The 20,608-nt window shown below is 43.4% G+C and overlaps 1 long non-coding RNA gene and 1 pseudogene across 1 annotated transcript; both read right to left on the bottom strand.

Annotated features, from left to right (window-relative positions):
- Positions 1–4,833: 4,833 nt before the first annotated feature.
- LOC115834724 lies at positions 4,834–17,902 on the bottom strand. The gene is made up of 3 exons (XR_004029597.1): positions 17,892–17,902; positions 12,607–12,614; positions 4,834–4,905 (listed from the first exon to the last, which is right to left on the bottom strand). It is a non-coding gene; the product is annotated as an uncharacterized LOC115834724 (long non-coding RNA).
- A 721-nt stretch (positions 17,903–18,623) lies between these two features.
- LOC100581271 lies at positions 18,624–20,375 on the bottom strand (annotated as a pseudogene).
- Positions 20,376–20,608: the final 233 nt, after the last annotated feature.

Below are 20,608 nucleotides of genomic sequence, written 5' to 3'. Positions count from 1 at the left end.
GACCCAGTTGACTGTAGCTGCCAACTGCTTCGGGCCTCTGTGCGGGCAGGGGATGGGCAGAGTGGGGCCGTGGGGACGGAGGGGGTGATGCCACTTCCGGGGGCAGCAGCAGGCCATGGCCAGGCAGGAAAGCAAGCCTTTTGCCGCCAGGGCAAACTTTTCAAGACAAGTCAGAAACCTGTATTTATTTATTTATTTTTTTAAATTTCTCAATGTTTAAATGCTGGCAAATGATTCAAAAAGTTTCAAACACTTTGGGCCAATCAAAACAGGTCTGAGGGCCAGATTTCAGCCTCAGGCTGCCAATTCACTGACCTCAGACCCAGACCTCTTTGGAGCCACGTGCCGGCTGGCACTCGGCCTGCTGTTTCCACAGGCCGTGGCAAAGGTCCGCAGACCAGCCCTCCCGCCCCGCAGCTGTCATTCTGTGGGAGACACTGAAAGATTTCATTTTGAAATATAAATGTACTAAGGATTTTCTGCAAGTTTGTCACCCACCTTTTCCACTGTTTTTCAGCAACAGCTTGACATAGCTTAAGTGCTCTGTAGTGGCACATGGTTGGCTGCAAGCTGGGCAGGTCATTCCTCTCTAGTCCTCAGTCCTATCATCTGTAACGTGAAGGGGTCCAACTAGACACTCATCCAGCTCAAACCTTCACTGGCTCCAAGACCAAGTTTGGGGGGTGGGGAAGGAGTTTTTCTAAAGGTAACAACTTCACTCATGGTTTTAGCTGAGTCTCTAAGAGTGCACTGCAGAGGTAATTTTAATTCTCTAGTAGTCACATTAAAAAAATTAAAAATTAGCTGGGTGTGGTGGTGGGTGCCTGTAGTCCCAGCTACTCAGGAGGCTGAGGTGGGAGGATTGCTTGAAGCTGGCAGGCAGAGGTGGCAGTGAGTTAGATCACGCCACTGTACGCCAGCCTGGGTGACAGAGAGAGACCCTGTCTCAAAAAAATATTAAAAATTAAAAAAAATTAAAAATAAATAGGTAAAGTTAATGTTAATAATGCATTTTATTTAATGCAACATATAAACATATCAGTTCAATATGTGATCAATATAAACATATTAATGAGATATCTTACATTACTTTTTCACCCCAAGTTTTGGAACTCCAGTGTGTGTCTTACACTCACAGCACATTTCAGGCGCTCCATGGCCACCTGTGGCTAGTGGCTACCAAATCAGAAAGTGCAGTTCCAAGGCAAGAAGTGCCAGCAATTGCCACATTCCCAAGAGACTCGCTAGATTACCTAAGCAGGAAGAGAATCCTGCATCTCCCGAAGTAGGCAAACAGTTCATATTCTCCTTACCTTCCCCTCAGCCACATTTTTCTTTCCACTGAGAAAATGTCTTCATCGGCCCCATGTGGTGGCTCACGCCTGTAATCCCAACACTTTGGGAGGCCAAGGTGGATCATTTGAGGTCAGGAGTTTAAGACCCCATCTCTACTAGAAATACAAAAATTAGCCTGGCATGGTGGTGCACGCCTGTAGTCCTGGCTACTTGGGAGCTGAGGCATAAGAGTCACTTGAACCCGGGAGGCAGAGGTTGTAGTGAGCTGAGATCATGCCACTGCACTCCAGCCTGGGTGATAAAGCAAGACTCTGTCTCAAAAAAAAAAAAAAAAAATCTTCATAGTGAAAAACGACCACAGCATGCTCAGCTTACCTGGCACACACTGCTGTCCAGCCTAGCAATCAGATAGTACAGTAGTCCCCTTTATCCACGCACAGTTTCAGTTACCCAAGGTCAGCCTCGGTCCAAAAACACCAAATGGAAATTCTGCTAATAAACAATTCGTAAGTTTTAAATCGTGGCTGTTCTGAGTAGCGTGATGAGCATGATGAAATGCTGTGCTGTCCTGCTCTGTCCTGCCCGGGATGTGAATCATCCTTTTTCCAGCATGTCCATGCTGCAGACACTCCCCACCAAGTTAGTCACTTAGAGATGCCTCAGTTATCAGATCCACTGTCACAGAATCACAGTGCTTGTGTCCCAGTAACTCTTCTTTGACTTAATAATGCCCCCAAAAGTGCAAGAGTAGTGATATTGGCATATTGTTATAAATGTTCTGTTTTATTATTGTTATTGTTAATCTCTTACTGTGGCTAATTTATAAATTAACATTCACCATAGGTATGTATGTGTAGGAAAAAACAAACCTTATAGGATAGTAGGGTAGTAACCCTACCCTATAGAATGGTAGGGTTCCATACTACCTGTGGTTTCAAGCATCCACTAGGGGGCTTGGAACATATCCCCTGCAGGTAAGGAGGGGCTCCAGTATCTGTTTCCACCATCAGCGATCAGACTCCCCCCTTAACCCCAGGCTCAGCTTACTGGGCATGTACTGTTGTCCAGTCCAGCAGTCAGCTCTGGTGCCAGCTCTGAGTAGGCAAGACCCAGGGAGCAGAGAGTAAGAGCCCGCTCTGGGACTTGTAGCTGACACTGCCTCTAGCCGGTTAGGGTCAGTGGGAGCACCACCTCTCTCCACTATCCGACCGCTGTTGACCCTGAAGTAGCCATAGGCAGCTGTGAGGGCGAGGAAGAGAAACTTGAGGCGGGGAATGCAGGCAACACCCACCCAGGCGCCCTGCTGAAAGGCAGGCTCCCAGGCTGAAGCAGCCTGGCCCTGGGTGGGAGAATAAGCTTTAGCTGAAAATGAAGTTTGAGAGTCCTGGATCATTCTGCTGGTGTGGATTTACTCATTACTGAGCTAAGGCAGTTTGTGTTTCTAAAATTAATCAGAGGGTTTGCTTTAAAACATTCCAGAGGCTGGGCTTGGTGGCTCACGCCTGTAATCCTGGCACTTTGGGAGGCCGAGGTGGGCGGATCACGAGGTCAGGAGATCAAGACCATCCTGGCCAACGTGGTAAAACCCTGCCTCTAATAAAATACCAAAAATTAGCCAGGCATGGTGGCGTGCGCCTGTAGTCCCAGCTACTCAGGAGGCTGAAGCAGGGGAATCGTTTGAACCCGGGAGGCAGAGTTTGCAGTGAGCCGAGATCACGCCACTGCACTCCAGCCTGGTGACAGAGCAAGACTCCATCTCAATTAAAAAAAAAAAAATCCGGAAAAAAAAATGTGTTGGGGTGAGGTGGGAATTCATATAGCAACATGGCTGTGATTGGTTACATGGCAATCCACCATACCATTGTCTTTTTTCTGGTGATGTGTGAAAATTTCCACAATGAAAAATTTTAAACAATGGCTACAGGACTTTTTAAAATTGGGAGTGAGCAGGAGAGGTACAGAACCTGCTGGAAATTCATGCATGGGTGCGATCAGAGCTATCTTCACAGAGCAGGTTTCAATGGGCAAACTATAGGGGGAAATGATAAAATAATCCAATTGTTTTCTGAGTACACCCTGTGAGATCCACTTGTCCAGTGTTCTGCTTATTTTTTCTGGGTAGTTGAATTTATGTGTTCGCATCCTCCATTCCTAGAGAATGCCTTCTGGCCAAGACTTCCCCAGTGCTCACCCTAGCAGGATCTAGGCAGTTCTGTGGCTCCCTGGCTTTTTTGGGCGATCTGACGACATGGCAGCTCCTTGCCACAGACACCAATATAGATGTTCCCAGAGTGCAGAGCCCTGGGGTTTTTTGATGTCAGTTTTTGGTAATGCTTTCTACATCCTAGAGATGGGACCTTTAATATGTGCCGCAACAATTACCGCCAATTCCTCGGCTTGCCTTTTCATTCTCTTCGTGGTGTCTTTTGATGAACAGGAGTTCCTAAATGTAATGCACTCAAACTTAGCAATCATTTCCTTTATGTTCAGTACTTTTTGTGTTCTGTTTAAGTTTCCCTACCCTGACAGCACGAAGATATTTTCCTATATTATTTTCTGGAAGCAATCTTGTTTTGCCTTTCATCTTTAGATCTACCATCTAGATTGATTTTTGTGTATGTTGTGTGGTAGGGTCACATTTCTTTTCCTTTTTCATGTGGATATCCATGGAGCTATTGAATAGAAATGAATACGCTTTTCCCAGTGCCCTGCAGTACTGCCTTTTCCATAAGTGTGCATGTGCCATAGATCCATCTCTATCCCATTGGGGTATGAGTCTGTTCTCACATTGCTATAAAGAACTACCCGAGACTGAGTAGTTTACAAAGAAAAGAGGTTTAATTGACTCAGCTCCACAGGCTGTACAGGAGGCATGGTTGGGGAGGCCTCAGAAAAAATCATGGCAGAAGGTGAAGGGGAGGCAAGCACATCTTACCATAGTAGAGCAGGAAAGAGAGAGCAAAGGGGGATATGCCACACACTTTTCAACAGCCAGATCTCGTGAGAACTCACTATCACGAGAACAGCAAGGGGGAAATCTGTCCCCATGATCCAATCACCTCCCACCAGATCCTTCCCGACATTGGGAATTACAATTTGACGTGAGATTTGGGTGGGAACACAGAGCCAAACCATATCAATTGGTCTGTCTATGTTTGTTATACAGTATAACAGTATAATGTCTTATTTTAGCTTTCTAATGAATCTTGCTTCCTGACAGAGGAGATCTTCTTCAAGATGATGTTAGCTACTCTTGACCTTTTGCATTTCCTTATGAATTTTTTGTTTTGTTTTGTTTTTGTTTATGGGACGGAGTCTCGCTCTGTCGGCCAGGCTGGAGTACAGTGGTGCGATCTCGGCTCACCGCAACCTCCACCTCCTGGGTTCAAGCGATTCTCCTGCCTCAGCCTTCCAAGTAGCTGAGGCTACATGTGCGTGCCACCACACCTGGCTAATTTTTTGTATTTTTAGTAGAGACGGGGTTTCACCATGTTAGCCAGGATGATCTCGATCTCCTGACCTCGTGATCCGCCCACCTCAGCCTCCCAAAGTGCTGGGATTACAGGTGTGAGCCACTGCACCCAACCTCCTTTCGAATTTTAAAATCACCTTCTCTGGGCCTGGTGTGGTGACTCACGCCTGTAATCCCAACACTTTGGGAGGCAGAGATGGGTAGATCGCCTGAGATCAGGAGTTCGAGACCAGCCTGGCCAACATGGCGAAACCCCATCTGTACTACAAATACAAAAATTAGCCAGGCATAGTGATAGGAGTCTGTAATCCCAGCAACTTGGGAGGCTGAGGCAGGAGAATCGCTTGAACCCTGGAGGCAGAGGTTGCAGTGAGCCGAGATCGCACCACTGGACTCCAGCCTGGGCTACAAGAGCGAGACACCGATTCAAAAAAAAAAAAAATCACCTTGCCTGTTACCACAGAAAGGGAACTTTGATTGTGCTTGCACTGAATCTGTAGATTGGTTTTGGAAGAATTTATATCTTTACAGTATTGAGTCTTCCAATTTCTGAGCATGATATCATTCTTTATTTAGTTAGATCTTCTTTTTTTCAGTAATGTTTTATAGTTTTAAACATATGTGTCTTGAACATCTTTTGTTAGAATTATTCCTAGGTATTTAATTTTTTTGATGCTGTTTTAAAATTTCATTTCCAAACTACTGCTGGACCCTAGAGATGCAACTGATTTTTATACTGATCTTGTATTTCAAAGCTTTGCTGTACTGGCCCTTTCTGCATTTATTGAGATAATATGATTTTTCACTTTCATTATGAAAGTGTGGTAAATTATAATGATTGATTTTCCAAAACTTTCACTCTTGCAGTCTAGAAATAAATTCCACTTAGCCATGATACATTATCCTTTTTATATTATGTATCATTGGATTTGGTTTGCTAATTTTTTAAAGGATTTCAAAAATTGATATTAATGACACTGGGCTTACATTTTCCCTTTCTGTAATTTTGCTGTCAGGTTTGGTATCAAGGCTATGTTTTAAAAAAATAAGTTTCATGTGGTGGCTAATGCCTGTAATCCCAGTACTTTGGGAGGCTGAGGCAGGAGGATCACCTGAGGTCAGGAGTTCGAGAACAGGCTAGCCAACTTGGCGAAACCCCATCTCTACTAAAAGTACCAAAATTAGCTGGGCGTGGTGGTGAATGCTGGTAATCCCAGCTACTCAGGAGAGCATGCTGCTCACTGCATTCCAGCCTGGGAGACAGAGCGAGATTCCATCTCAATAAATAAATAAAAATAAAAAATAAGTTTGGGATTATTCCTCTTTTTCTATTCTCTGGAAAAGTTGTGTAAGATTAGTGTAAGGGTTTCCCTAAAAGTAAAAACTTACCACTGAAGCTTTCTGGAAGTGAAGTGTTCTTTGTGGGGAAGGATTTAGTAACAAATTTAATCTCCTTGATATATATGGACTATTTAGATTTTCTATTCTTGTGTCAGTTTTGATTAAGGGGTATTTTTGTTAAGAAGTTGTTCATTATCAATTTTCCAATGTAATGCCCAAAGTTGTCGTAATATCCCCTTATCATCGTTTTTCCTTTCTTTCTTTCTTTTTCTTTTTTTTTCTGAGATGGAGTCTCGCTCTTTTGCCAAGCTGGAGTGCAGTGGTGTGATCTTGGCTCACCGCAGCCTACGCCTCCCAGGTTCAAGCAATTCTCCTGCCTAGCTGGGACTACAGGCACGAGCCACCACACCCAGCTAATTTTTTGTATTTTTAGTAGAGACGGGGTTTCACCATGTTGGCCAGGATGGTCTCGATCTCTTGACCTTTTGATCCCCCTACCTCGGCCTCCCAAAGTGTCTTTTCTTTTTTCTGTGAGATAGTCTCTCTCTCTCACTCAGGCTGGAGTGCAGTGGCAGGATCTTGGCTCACTGCAACCTCTGCCTCCATGGTTCAAGTGATTCTTGTGCCTCAGCCTCCCCAGTAGCTGGGATTACAGGTGTGCACCACCACATCTGGCCAATTTTTGTATTTTTAGTAGAAATGAGGTTTCACCATGTTGGCCAGGCTGGTCTGGAACTTCTGGCCTCAAGTGATCCGCCCACTTTGGCCTCCCAAAGTGCTGGGATTACAGGCATGAGCCACCATGCCCAGCTCCGTTATTATCTTTTGAATATGTGTGGTATCTGCAGTGGTGGCTTCTATTTCATTCCTCACGTTGGATTTCACCCTTTCCAAATTAGTCAGCAGCTTATTGATTGATTTCTTTCTTTCTTCTTCTTGTTTTTTTGAAATGGAGTCTCATTCTGTCAGCCAGGCTGGAGTGCAGCGGCATGATCCCAGCTTACTGCAACCTCTGCCTCTGCCTCCTGGGTTCAAGTGATTCTCCTGCCTCAGCCTCCTGAGTAGCTGGAATTACAGGTGCGTGCCACCACACCCAGCTAATTTTGTATTTTTAGTAGAGATGGGGTTTCACCATGTTAGCCAGGCTAGTCTCCAATTCCCAACCTCAGGTGATCCACCTCCTTCGGCCTCCCAAAGTGCTGGGATTACAGGCGTGAGCCACTGCACCTGGCCATTGATTTTTTGTTTTGAACAAAGAACCAATTTTCAGCATTGTTGAATTCTCTATTTTATTTGTTTTGTATTTTATTAGTTTTGTTCTTATCATTACTATTTCTTACCTTCTACTTTTTTGGGGGGTTAATTTGCCTTCTTTGAAAAAAAAGTTTTTTTTAGAAGAGTGCTTAGATCATCAACTTTTAGTATTTGTCCTTTTCAGTTGTGCAATTAAAGGTATATATGTCTCTCTAGGCATAGTGTTGGATGCATGCCACAGGTTTAGAGATTTATATTACATATTATTACTTGGTTCAGAAATATTTGGTTCTGGCCGGGCATGGTAGCTCACTCCTGTTATCCCAGCACTTTGGTAGGCCGAGACAGGAGGATCACCTGAGGTCGGGAGTTTGAGATCAGCCTGATCAACATGGAGAAACCCTGTCTCTACTAAAAATACAAAATTAGCTGGGCGTGGTGGCGAATGCCTGTAATCCCAGCTACTCGGGAGACTGAGGCAGGAGAATTGCTTGAAACTGGGAGGCAGATGTTGCAGTGAGCCGAGATCGTGCCATTGCACTCCAGCCTGGGCAACAAGAGAGAAACTCCATGTTAAAAAAAAAAAAGAAAGAAAATAAATATTTGGTTCTAAGTTACTTTTTGATACTGTCTTTGATCCAAGTGTTACTTAGAAGTTTATGAATTTCCAAACAAATGGAGATTTTATAGGATTTTTTAATTGATTAAAATTTCATTTCTACAGTGGTTAAAGAATATATTCTGTGACTTCATTTTTTTTGGCATTTGTTGCAAATTAATGGCCCCAAACCTGATATATGTTTGTAAATTGTCTGTGTCCTTAAAACAAATGTGTGTTCTGTAGTTGTTGGGTTCAGTGTTCTATATATATTAGGTCAAATTTGTGAATCATGTTTTTACAATTTTGACTTTCAAAAAACTTTTTATTTTTAAATATAACACACCTTCAGAAAATCACATAAAACAATGTACTGCTTAATGAATTTTTATAAGGTGAATATCTTTGCAACCACCACTCATGTAAGAAGATAGAAGCTTGCAAGCAAGTGCCCTCTGCTAATCATAGCCATCCTCTTACCCCACCCAAATATCTGCTATTCTGACTTTTATGGTAATTACCTTCTTGTCTTCATAATTTTGTCATCCAAGTATAAATACCTAAACACTACAGTTTAATTTTGACTTTTTAAAAACTGTTTTTGTATGTTTCTTAATTTGTAGTTTTCCTCTTCTTCTGTCTCTCTCATAATTTGTTTTAAAAAACCAGTTCATTGGTAGAGTTTCTCTTATTCTGGACTTTTCTTTTTTCTTTTTTTTTTTTTTTTTTTTTTTGAGACAGGCTCTGTCACTCAGGCTGGAATGCCATGGCACAATCTTGGCTTACTGCAGCCTCAACCTCCTGGGCTCAGGTGATCCCCCTTCACCTCCTGAGTAGCTGGGACTACAGGCGCACCACCATGCCCAGCTAATTTTTGTATTTTTTTTGGAGACAGGGCTTCACCATGTTGCCCAGGCTGGTCTTGAAATCCCGGGCTGAAGCCGTCTGCCTGTCTCAGTCTTCAAGGGTGCTAGGATTATAGGCGTGAGCCACCACACCCGGCCATATTCTGAATTTTGCTGATTACATTTCCGTGGCATAATTTAACATATTCCTCTATCCTCTGTATTTCTTGTAGATTGGTAATTGATGCCAGAGGACTAATCAGAATTAGGTTGGTTTTGCTGTTGTTTTTTGACAAGTCTTCATGAATAGTTGCTTGTTTTTTGTTTTTTTCTATAAGGAGGCACCAAATGTCTGGAATTCCCTCTTTATGAGATTTAGAAGGTATTGGTGTTCAATGTCTGGGTGCATTAATTCATTCAAGGTTGCAAAATAGTGATATTATAGTTCTATCATTCCTCCTTCATTCATTTGCTAGAATACTTCTAGAAAGAGAAAATTTACCTCATCTACTATTTAATTCCCAATTGTACAATTCAATAGAAAAGGCAAGATAAATAATTATTTCCCTTTCCCTTCCAGTTTTCCAAATAAAGAGTTGGTTTCTCAGCACTCCTCCAAGGGTAACCAATTTGTATTTTTTTGGTTGTGTGTTATATGAACCAATGGATTTAAACACATTTGATGTGTTTCATCCATTACAGTAATTACCCTGGATGTTCAAATTGTCCCATATTTGGGCAGTTGGAGTGCTAGTTGGCTCCTGTGTTTCTGAAAGCTTCTTTTCCATCTGGTAAAACGAGATGCTTCAGTCTCGTCTTGTACAATTTTTGTCCCAGACATTTTTCCCTGAAGCAGTAGTTTCTTTTAGTGGAAAATGATACACTGCTATCCAAATTTGGTTACTGAAAACAGTTGGAAAGATTATTTTGTGTGTGTATTCTCACCCCATTCTACTTCGCCCTGCTCTTGCTCTTGATCTTCTAGGGAGCATACAGGTAGTATCATACGTGTACTTTTTCTTTTGTATCCTTCATGCAGTCTCAGTTTTACACACACACACACACACACACACATCAAAATGCCATTCCTTAGCAGTTTCCTAAGAAAAGGCTATAGAATTAATATCCCCTGAGCTTTTTAATGTTTTGCATGTAATTCTTCTGCAATATTCATATTAAAAGTTAATTTGGGCCGGGTGTGGTGGCTCACACTTGTAATCCCAACACTTCGGGAGGCTGAGGCAGGCGGATTACTTGAGGTCAGGAGTTTGAGACCAGCCTGGCTAACATGGTGAAACCCTGTCTCTACTAAAAATACAAAAAATTGGCCGGGTGCGGTGGCTCACGCTTGTAATCCCAGCACTTTGGGAGGCCGAGGCGGGTGGATCACCTGAGGTCAGGAGTTTGAGACCAGCCTGTCCAACATGGCAAAACCCCATGTCTACTAAAAATATAAAAAATTAGCCGGGCGTGGTGGCAGTCGCCTGTAATCCCAGCTACTCGAAAGGCTGAGGCAGGACAATTGCTTGAACCCGGGAGGTGGAGGTTGCAGTGAGCTGAGATTGTGCCACTGCACTCCAGCCTGGGCGACAGAGCGAGACTGCATCCCAAACAAACAAATAAAAAGTTAATTTGGCTAGATAAACAAAAAATCTTGGCCTTTATCTTCTTTCCTTGAGTATCTTAAATATCTTACTCATTTTCTTCTGACATAAAATGTTGCTATCAAAATGTTTCTTGACAAGCACGTTTTCTTTCCCCTGTAAGTCACTTAGTGTTTTTGCCTATGTATCCAAAAGATTTTTCTCCTTTTTTTTCTAAAGTCTAATATTTTACTATAATGTGTCTTGGTATTGGCTATTTGGGGTCAGTTTCTCCAGTTATGGTGTGCCCTTTAGATTCCTTTCAGATTTTTTGTTTGTTTTCCTCAAAGTTTTGGGAAAAAAAATGCATTATGGTTTCCTAACTATAATTTTGGATTTGTCTATTTTTTCTTTTAGTTCTAGTTGCTTTCTACATTTTTGAGTCAATGCTGTTATATACAAATATAGATTTATTATATGCGAATTTGTTATATGCAAATATAGATTTGCTAGATCTTTCTGGTAAATTAAAGCTATTATTATTATAAAAGATCTCTTTACCTCTAGTAATGTTTCTTGCTTTTAAATCTAGTTTTTCTGATATTAATATTGCTACCCCAACTTTCTTTAGGTTTTTGATTGCTGTATCTTTTTTCACACTTTAATTTTACCATTCTGTGTTTCTTAAGCATGCTTTCTGCAAGCACCTTATAATTGGGTTTTGTTTTTTTTAATTAAGCCAGACAATTTTTATATTTTAATTAGAGCATTTAGCCCATTTATATTTAATGTAATTACTGATTCACTTGGGTGTAAATGTTATTATTTACTCTCTCTTTGCCCCAATTAGTCTATGTTCCCTTTTCTTTGATGTCTTTTAAAAAATTATTCAATTTTCTCATCTCTTAACTTGATAGTTACTTTTTTTTTTTTTTTTTTTTGAGATGGAGTTTCACTCTTGTTGCTCAGGCTGGAGTGCAATGGCACAATCTTGGCTCACTGCCACCTCCACCTCCCGGGTTCAAGCGATTCTCCTGCCTCAGCCTCCCGAGTAGCTGGGATTACAGGCATGCGCCACCATGCCTGTCTAATTTTGTAATTTTAGAAGAGACGGGGTTTTTCCACGTTGGTCAGCCTGGTCTTTAACTCCTGACCTCAGGTGATCCACCCGCCTTGGCCTCCCAAAGTGCTGAGATTACAGGCATGTGCCACCGTGCCCAGACAGTAGTTACGTATTTTTAAAAATAAGATCTTTGGTGGTCAAACAGATATTGCAACATACTGGAGTTATCAAATTCCAGACGGAAGTAGTACATTTACCTCTTCTCAGACAATATGAGTGCCTTAGAAAGACATTAATTCCATTCGCTCCACTTCTGATTTATATGCTATTGTTGTCGCACACCCTCGCCCAGCAGCCTATGAAGCTTCCAAAAGCCATGCTCAGTCTTATCAGCTGTCTGTACAATCAGTAAATGCATCTAGGCCCCAGAAACCTGCCTTATCTGCTTGAGTTTCTGCTCTCCAGAGATCTTGGCTCAGTAATTTTTCACTCTCATCTAGGCTCTTTGATGCCTTCAATAATTTTCATAGTAGTCCAGCTTTTCTAGTTGTTCTTGGTGGGACAATTGTTCTGGTTTACCTATTCTGACATTAGTGGAAGTAGAAGCTCAATACTATTAACTATACTTGATGAAGACCCATTGAGCAGGCATAGAGTATAGCTGCTAGCAAAGCAGTCTAAGTCCCATAGCTCCTCAGAATCTTCAGTGTCTGAGAGAGGTGACCGATGGCCCAGCATGTGATATTGCATCTGGAGTCAGAGGTGTGTTCTAGCCAGGCCTGGGAGCTGTATGTATTGCTTAGCTGTCTCAGTAATGGCATCTCTTCATCCAAAAGGGCACCTGAGGCAGCCCATGCTGTGCTGAGATTTTGGATCTGTGCCCAGGGCCCAGTGCCGTGGAGGTCTACCTAGAAAATAGTCTCTGCTCCACCTTCACCAAGATAGATCCAGTGAGCGCTCGGTGCGGGTTCAATGCCCTGTAGTTCAAAGACAGGAGTCTGGGCCAAAGGTCGGTGTTACCTCATCCTTGCCAGGGGCTGAGGAAGGGTGAGAGATGGGCCACTCCTGGAGCTACGGCTTCATCTTCTCATGAAGGTGAATGAAGCTGCCACTGTAGGTAGGGGCTCAGTAAGGACAGAGCCCTAGCCTAGGACCTCCACACCTTGCACAATGCCATTTTATCGGTGTTATGGACTGAATTGTCTCCCCCCAAAATTCCTATATTGAAATCCTAACCCTCAATACCTCAGCATGTAACTGTATTTGGAAATCGGACATTTATTTATTTATTTATTTTGAGACAGAGTCTCACTGTGTCGCCGAGGCTAGCATGCAGTGGTGTGCTCTAGGCTCACTGCAACCTTCGCCTCCCAAGTTCAAGCGATTCTCCTGCCTCAGCCTCCCGAGTAGCTGGGATTACAGGCGCCTGCCACCACGGCTAGCTAATTTTTGTATTTTTAGTAGAGACGGGGTTTTGCCATGTTGGCCAGGCTGGTCCCAAACCCCTGACCTCAGTTGATCAACCCATCTCTGCCTCCCAAAGTGCTGGTATTACAGGTGTAAGCCACCCTGCCTGGCCTGGAAATCAGACCTTTAAAGAGGTGATTAAGGTTAAGTGAGGTCATAAAGTTCTGGCCCCCCTCCTATGGTGGCACAGTGTCCTTACAATAAGAGGAGGAGGAGATGCCACGTATGCACGGGCACAGAGCAAAGCCCATGTGAAGGCACTGCAGGTGAGCACTGCTGAAGGCAGGCATTGGAGAAGGCAGGCACTGCAGAAGACAGGCACTGCAGAAGACGGGGACTGCAGAAGGTGGGCACCATGTGAAGGCACTGTAGAAGGCAGCCAGCTGCAAGCCGAGGAGAGGAGCAGCAGGAGAAAGCAGCCCTGCAACACCTCCATCTTGGACTTCCAGCCTCTAGAACTGTGAGAAAATGAATGTCTGTTGTTGACACTGCCCAGTGTGGTATTTTATTACGGCGGTCCTAGCACACAAGTACACTTGGGGTGGGGTCAGACACTCAGTTGACAGGAAGGTGATGGTGAAAGTTTCTGTCCTCCCTGGAAATACCCCACCCACGTGGTCCTGAGGTGTCTGGCTTTCAGAAAGTGACTCTCCCCAGTGCTTCATTTGCTCTGTTTGTTTCTAAGTGTGTCTGGGTTTGTTTCCAGCCTTATTTTGTCTTTCTTTACCAACCACCTCCCTCCAAATAAGAAGATTCTCGCAGGTCCAGTCTCAGAGGGCAGAAAACCCAGATCTCTGGAGTTTCTGTCCCGAGAGGACCTGGCACCTGACTTCCTGACTCAACTGCTGGAGGGACCCGGAGGACTATTGATTGGACTTGCTCCTTTGTCGTGTCCCCACACCGCGGGTGGCAGGACTAGAGCCTTGCCGCATTAATGGGCTTCTTTATTGGCTGGCATAAATTTGGCCACTTCTGGCTGTAAACCTCTTGCACAGCAGCTGCGCTTCTTGTTTTGCTCCTGTGGTCACTGTGGTTTCTGAGATGTCTGAGGAACAACCTGCAGAAAGCTGTGGCCCTCCTGACCATGACAGCCCAGACCTAATCACTGGGACCCCCAATCCACTGGCGAGGAAAAGCCAGTGAGCGCTTGAAGTGTCATACACTCCCGTGCCCCGAAGGCAGTGGAGCAGGTGAGGAGCCACTTTGTCACTCCCAGGGCGATGGCCTCACCTGTCTCCTGTGGCCTCTGGGGCTGTGTGCGCGTGTGTGGGTGGGTGTGTGCGCGCGTGTGTGTATTGCTGGTAGTGAACATGCCCTCTGGCGGCCCCCGCAGACAGGCTTGCTGTTTCTTCCCTAGATGTTAGCCTCGCCTCTTTTTTTTTTTTTTTTTTTTTTTTTTTACCTCTTCCGCGTCTGCTTAACCTCAGCTCCCAGTAAACACGCAAGGGACAACAGGCTTCCCTAGGGCCCCCTCTCTTTGCTAGTCCTAAGCCCTAAAAGACCTCGCTTTAATTCTTCCAGCATGAGCCTTTGTTGTAGATAATTCTAGCTATCTGATTCAAACATGAGAGTAATGGTTTTTACATCTGAGTCAGGTACAAACCTCTGTTACACAAAGGAAACCAGAAATAGTATGATTCCCTAGGGATGACTGAAATGATTTTGTTTATCATATTACTTAAATAAGTATGAACATAATTTTTTATTTTTATGTTTTGAGAAGGAGTCTTGCTTTGTCGCCCAGGCTGGAGTGCAGTGGCGCGATCTCGGCTCACCACAAACTGCGCCTCCCGGGTTCACGCCATTCTCCTGCCTCAGCCTCCCCAGTAGCTGGGATTACATGCATGCGCCCCAATGCCTGGCTAATTTTTTGTATTTTTAGTAGAGACGGTGTTTCACTGTATTAGCAAGGATGGTCTTGATTTCCTGACCTCGTGATCTGCTCGCCTCGGCCTCCCAAAGTGCTGGGATTACAGGCGTGAGCCACCGTGCTCAGCCATAAAATTATTTAAATTCTGTGTATTTTAATGGCTCTTAAGTAATTCTAAAACCAAAATCAGTGTACAAAGAAAACACCAAAAGTCCCTGAAAAACCACCCGAACTTGTTAGCGCATTAATGTTACTTGCTATGTTGTTTTTCTGAACTCAAACACCATGAATCCGCGCTCAGTGATACCCCGGCTGTGTGGTGTGATGATGGGGCTCTTCCAAATCTTGCCTCTATTGGAAAAATTGCAACATTTCACTCATACAGAACACTATTGTGGCATTTACAAATGAAATCCTCTGCTCCGTCCTATTAAATTACTACTATTTGGCTCCGAGATCTCTAGACGTACTTAGTTGTGAGATGATCTGTCATCTGATGTCAGATGTGTTTACATTAATTTTTAAGACTTTAATTCAAATGAAAACTGAAAGTCTTGTAGAGGAGACCTATTGAATGTGTCTGGTGTGAGTCTCAGGGTGTTTAGAAACTCCAGATCTAAAATTCTTGGATTTGAGACCCTGGTATTTCACTTAAGAAGCTCTTTACCTGCCTCTCCCTAGGCCTGGGTTTGACTCCAGCCACTCCCAATGCCCTGTGGGGCTGAGGTCCCCCAAGCAGGCGCTGGGGGCTTGGCTTGTTTTTGTTTTGCTTCTCCTGGGCAGGGCAGGTGCACATGACATGCTCAGTGCGAACTGAAACACAAAGTGCTGGGTGGCCGCTCAGCGGACGGTGCTCCCTGCTCCCCTGTGGCTTCTCAACTCAGTCTGTGAAGGGTCCCCATGCCCCCAGGCTGGGGCTGGCCGAGGGGGGCCTGCTACCCAACTGATCCTGGTGGGGGGACCAGCTGCTCACCATGCCTCCACCAGAGGAAAAAATAGCAGTTCAGTCTTTGGAAAAAACTAGCGACTCACACGACCAGAATAGCAACTGAAGACGCTCTAAAAAACAGAAACACCTGCTTCAGAATTATGGCAGGAAATGAGATTTCAGAAATGCCACAAGAAGCTGGTGTCGCAGCTGCCCCTACCTCGTATTCCTCCAGTCTTCGCCCGCCAGCTCAGGCTGCCCACAGGGAAAGCCCCTTGGCCCACTGCCTGTGGTAGCCGCTGGACAGGGCCCGGCATGTGGGGTCAGGGCCGAGTGCCGCCTGCCTGGGGCTGTCTAGCAGCTGCCCCTGCCATGCTGGCTGTGGGTGAGACTCCACACTCTTGAGTGGTAACAGAAATTCAGGGTGGACTGGTCATGGAGGAAAGGGGGATATGTGGTCTCCTGCGAGCCCCCTGGACTGAGCCTTCCTTAGGCAAACTGTGCAGCTGTTGGCTGAGGCTCTGGATTGATGAAATCTCTTGAGGGACTCCACAAGGCTTTCAAGGGAAGTAGAGGGGTGATGTGTTCAGTCTGGAGCAGGGGTCTCCAAAGTGGGGTACACACATTCCAGAGGGCTTAAGGAAAGAAAAATAATAGTGCATCTACTTAGATTAATGTTTTGCTTCCAACATGAAAGAAAAGGCTGTGCAGTGTTAGTAATTTTGAACGTTGAGGGACTCACGTGCCTTAGACGGCTGTGTGGGGGGAGTACTTTGTGGGAGGAAGAGCGGGGATTTCATCAAATTGCAACTTACATAGTGCCCACCAAAGGGAATTTGGATATTCTATTATCTATTTTTAAGTCAACTAAGGCTCCCAAAAAGGATAAGTGACTTTAAAACAATGTTGAAAAGAAATCTTGGACTGAAGATAACACTAATATGGAAATCATACCACGCAGCCCCCACATGGCAGAGCTGACCCTCCCTCCTCTGCCCCCAGCCACGTTATGAAAACAGCAGCACTTTTCTCAGACCTTGAAGAGTTGGCTGAAATTGCAATCATCCAGAAGACTATTTTAAATATGGCTTTACATCCATAATCATTCTGGTTGGATGTTGTCTGAAGTGCGTATTGTGCCAAGAGAGGGTAATAAGACATTTAAAATATTGTTAATTTCACCTTTATCTCATCCTTTTTACTCTTCTTTTTTGGATGTTAAAAAAATAATAGCATGATAGTGCAGTGTCACACAGAAGTATGCAGAAGTAATTTATAAAATTAAATAATCAGAATGTTTGGGTACATGAACAACTTTTTGTCCTGTGGTCAGGGCAGGCAATACGAAAACTCAAGGACCCCTGATCCAGCCCAGTGGTTCTCAGGCCCACCCTCAGAGTTTCTGATCCATTGGGCCTGGAATGGAACAGAGAATTTGCCTTTCTTTTTTTTTTTGTTTTCTTTCTTTCCAGTTAACCATTATTTCCTTCATTTTGTTTTCATTATAGCACATTTGCTTATTTTACAGCAAGCAGAAAATAAGCTGGGTCTTGTTTTGATCCAAACATTGATGTTTTAAAAGCTGTACACAATATTTCCTAAAAAGAATACATAAAAGTACCTTTTTAGAAGCTTCTATAAGAAAGAAAATAAGAAGTTTAACCCCACAATTTTCCTCTTTGCTACAAGTTCAAACTATTGCTACAGTTTTAAATAGACTTTTTGTTGTTTAACCAGACATCCTGGAAAATCTTAAAAAATTATAGAAATGTGCACATAAATGATGCATAGCAAAACTTGGACATTAACTGCAAATGGTAAAGAAATGAAAGTTAGAAACACTATCAAATATACAAAGGTTCTAGAGTCAATCCTTTATAAACACATTCCACGAACAATATTTAAAAGCCATATTTTTGTTCTTTACAGGCAAAACCTAGATCACTAAAACCAAAATTGAAAAAAGTAATCCTTTAAAAGGAATTGTTTCCTTAAGATAATTCATACTTAAATATGTAAGCAAGCATGTCAGATTTTAAAAGTTGCTAGCTTTTTATTCTGAAACGAGATTGGACATGTCAAGTCACTTTTGCCCCCAAAACAATCTTTCAGAGAAATGCTTTAAATTATAAATGATATATTGAATGAAGGGTATAATAAATGAAGGGTATTACTCCATTTTTAGTCAGGCATTACATTGATAACCAAAAACTCACAGATGTGACTTGCTGAAAGTTGACTAATTCTTTTTCCAAAATTACTTTGAATTTCATGGAACCAGAGAATCATCTAGAATGAAGTGCTGTCTTTCATCTTAGCTCACATTAAATAAACTGAGGCATGAAGACCAAGCCTCCCTCATAAAGAGGTAGGCCAATTTGTATACAAACGCACATGCCATGTACTGCAAGCATCAAAATTTAGTACTTTTATTTTTTACTTTTTTGAGATGAAGTCTCACTCTGTCACCCAGGCTGGAGTGCAATGGTGTGATCTCGGCTCACTGCAGTCTCCACCTTCCGAGTTCAAGTAATTCTCCTGCCTCAGTCTCCCAAGTAGCTGGGATTACAGGCACGTGCCACCATGTCTGGCTAATTTTTGTATTTTTAGTACAGACAGGGTTTCACCATGTTGGCCAGGCTGGTCTTGAACTCCTGACCTCAGGTGATCCGCCTGCCTTGGCCTCCCAAAGTGCTGGGATTACAGCTGTGAGCCACCGCACCTGGCCTAAAATTCAGTACTTTTACATATGCACGTGCAAAACCTACTTTGAAACAATTTACTTGCTTCTAACAGCAGTATGAAAACAAAGAAATACTGTGGTCAACAATGCTCCTTAAATCTTAGAATAATTGCTTAGGGACATTCTTTTCCCTTTAAAATTATTTCTGCCATCACTGACCTGCTCAAATTTTAAGGTAAGTTTTTCTCATGTTTTCTATGTCCAAATCTTCATAGAAACCAAAAGAACTAGTGAAGACTCCACGTTTCAGTCAAAACTCAATCTCACTGAAAATACTACATAATCCAGTTGGCATCATTCCCTAAAACAGCGGGGTTAACAAAAGAACTATTCCCCATTGTATGATAAACAAATGATTATCACAGGCCTAGACATCTTGTCAAGACATCCAGGCCCAGCCTGAACCTAAATGTGTCTGAGCAGTAGTGCTTTACTGTGGTTACAACTTCACTTTTTTATCATTCTATCTTATTAGCAAGCTACATTTCTAAGTTAACAGTTCTACCAAATATGAATATGAAAGTTTATTTTTAATAAGACAATGTGAGGCCCGGCACAGTGGCTCACACCTGCAATCCCAACACTTTGGAAAGCCATAGCGGGTGATTTGCTTGAGCCCAGGATTTTGAGACCAGCCTGGGCAACATGGCGAGACCCCATCTCTACAAAAAATTTTAAAATGAGCCAAGAATGGTGGCGTGCACCTGTAGTCAAACTACTTGAGATGTGGTGGTGGGAGGATCACTTGAGCCCAAGAATTAGAGGTTGCAATGACCTTTGATTGCATCACTGCACTCCAGCCTGGGTGACAAAGCAAGACAGCCGGTCTTTAAAAAAAAAAAAAGAAAATGTTGCAAATTATGGTCAACCAACATCTTTTTGCCACAAACTTCAAACACGCAAAAAAAGAATCTTTACAAAAATATACAGAGACACCACAAATTGGTGGTTACCTATAACATTAAACAAACTGGACTCTTTTTTTTTTTTTTTTTTTTTTTTTTGAGATGGAGTCTCGCTCTGTCTCCCAGGCTGGAGTGCAGTGCTGCGATCTTGGCTCACTGCAAGCTCCACCTCCCAGGTTCATGCCATTCTCCTGCCTCAGCCTCCCAAGTAGCTGGGACTACAGGCGTGCACCACCATGCCTGGCTAATTTTTTTTTTTTTTTTTTTTTTTTGTAGAGATGGCGTTTTGCCATATTGCCCAGGCTGGTCTCAAACTCCTGAGCTCAAGTGATCCTCCAGCCTCAGCTTCCCAAACTGCTGGGATTAAAGGTGTGAGTCACTGCACCCAGCATGGAATCTGTTTTAGAGGTGCCTCTAGTTTTGGTGTGAGATGCAGACCTAGAATGTGATTTAGCCTTCACTTCTTCCTTGGGCTGCCTTGAATGAGATGTAGATCTTGAAAAAGAAGGATTTTGGTGTTTGAATCCACCATTGTTGGAATGATTTCTGCTACTCTGTGGTTTTCCAGTCAGTTGATTTCTAGGACTGTACGATCTTCAATAATTGTAATCAAAAGACTGACTTCTGGATCTCCTTTCATAACTTTGGCTTCTAGAACTTCTGTATCTGTCATAACCATCATGGCGTGAAGAGCTGTACACATTCCTCTGTTCCTTGGATTTCATCTGATTTGGTGTCTTCTGATCCCCCTGTGTAAACTGTATTTCAACTTGATGTCCACAAATCTATTTCCTGTCCAAATTATGCAAAGCATCTTCAGCATCACAAACATCTTCAAACTGAACATAAGCAAATCCTCTTGGATGGCGGGTGTGGAAATCAAGTGGAACATAAACATATCCTGTAGGACCATCATGACCAAATTTATCCTATCTGCAGACCTGGTGTCATTGGCCACGTTCCTGATGGACAGAGACGTGTTTTGGAGGAGTGTGCAGGTAGTGGGACATGATGGTGGCGTGAGTCCAGGCCGGAGGACCTAACAGGCCAGGCAAACTGTCCACAGTTCTGCTGTTAGAAATTTGTATTTCTAACAAGTTCCTAGGTGACGATGATGCCGATGGTCTGGGTACCACTGGTCTATAGAAATGACCACAGCCTGAATGAAGACAAGCTGAAGGCAGTGAGGCCACCTCTGCCTTTGTCAACCTTGCTCACAGGTGGAGACAAGCCTGTCACCTGA

This window comes from Nomascus leucogenys, chromosome 4, assembly GCF_006542625.1.
Source record: "Nomascus leucogenys isolate Asia chromosome 4, Asia_NLE_v1, whole genome shotgun sequence".
Lineage (NCBI taxonomy): Eukaryota > Metazoa > Chordata > Mammalia > Primates > Hylobatidae > Nomascus > Nomascus leucogenys.
Note: the sequence above shows the minus strand (reverse complement) of the source record. Positions and strands in the feature narration are given on the sequence as shown.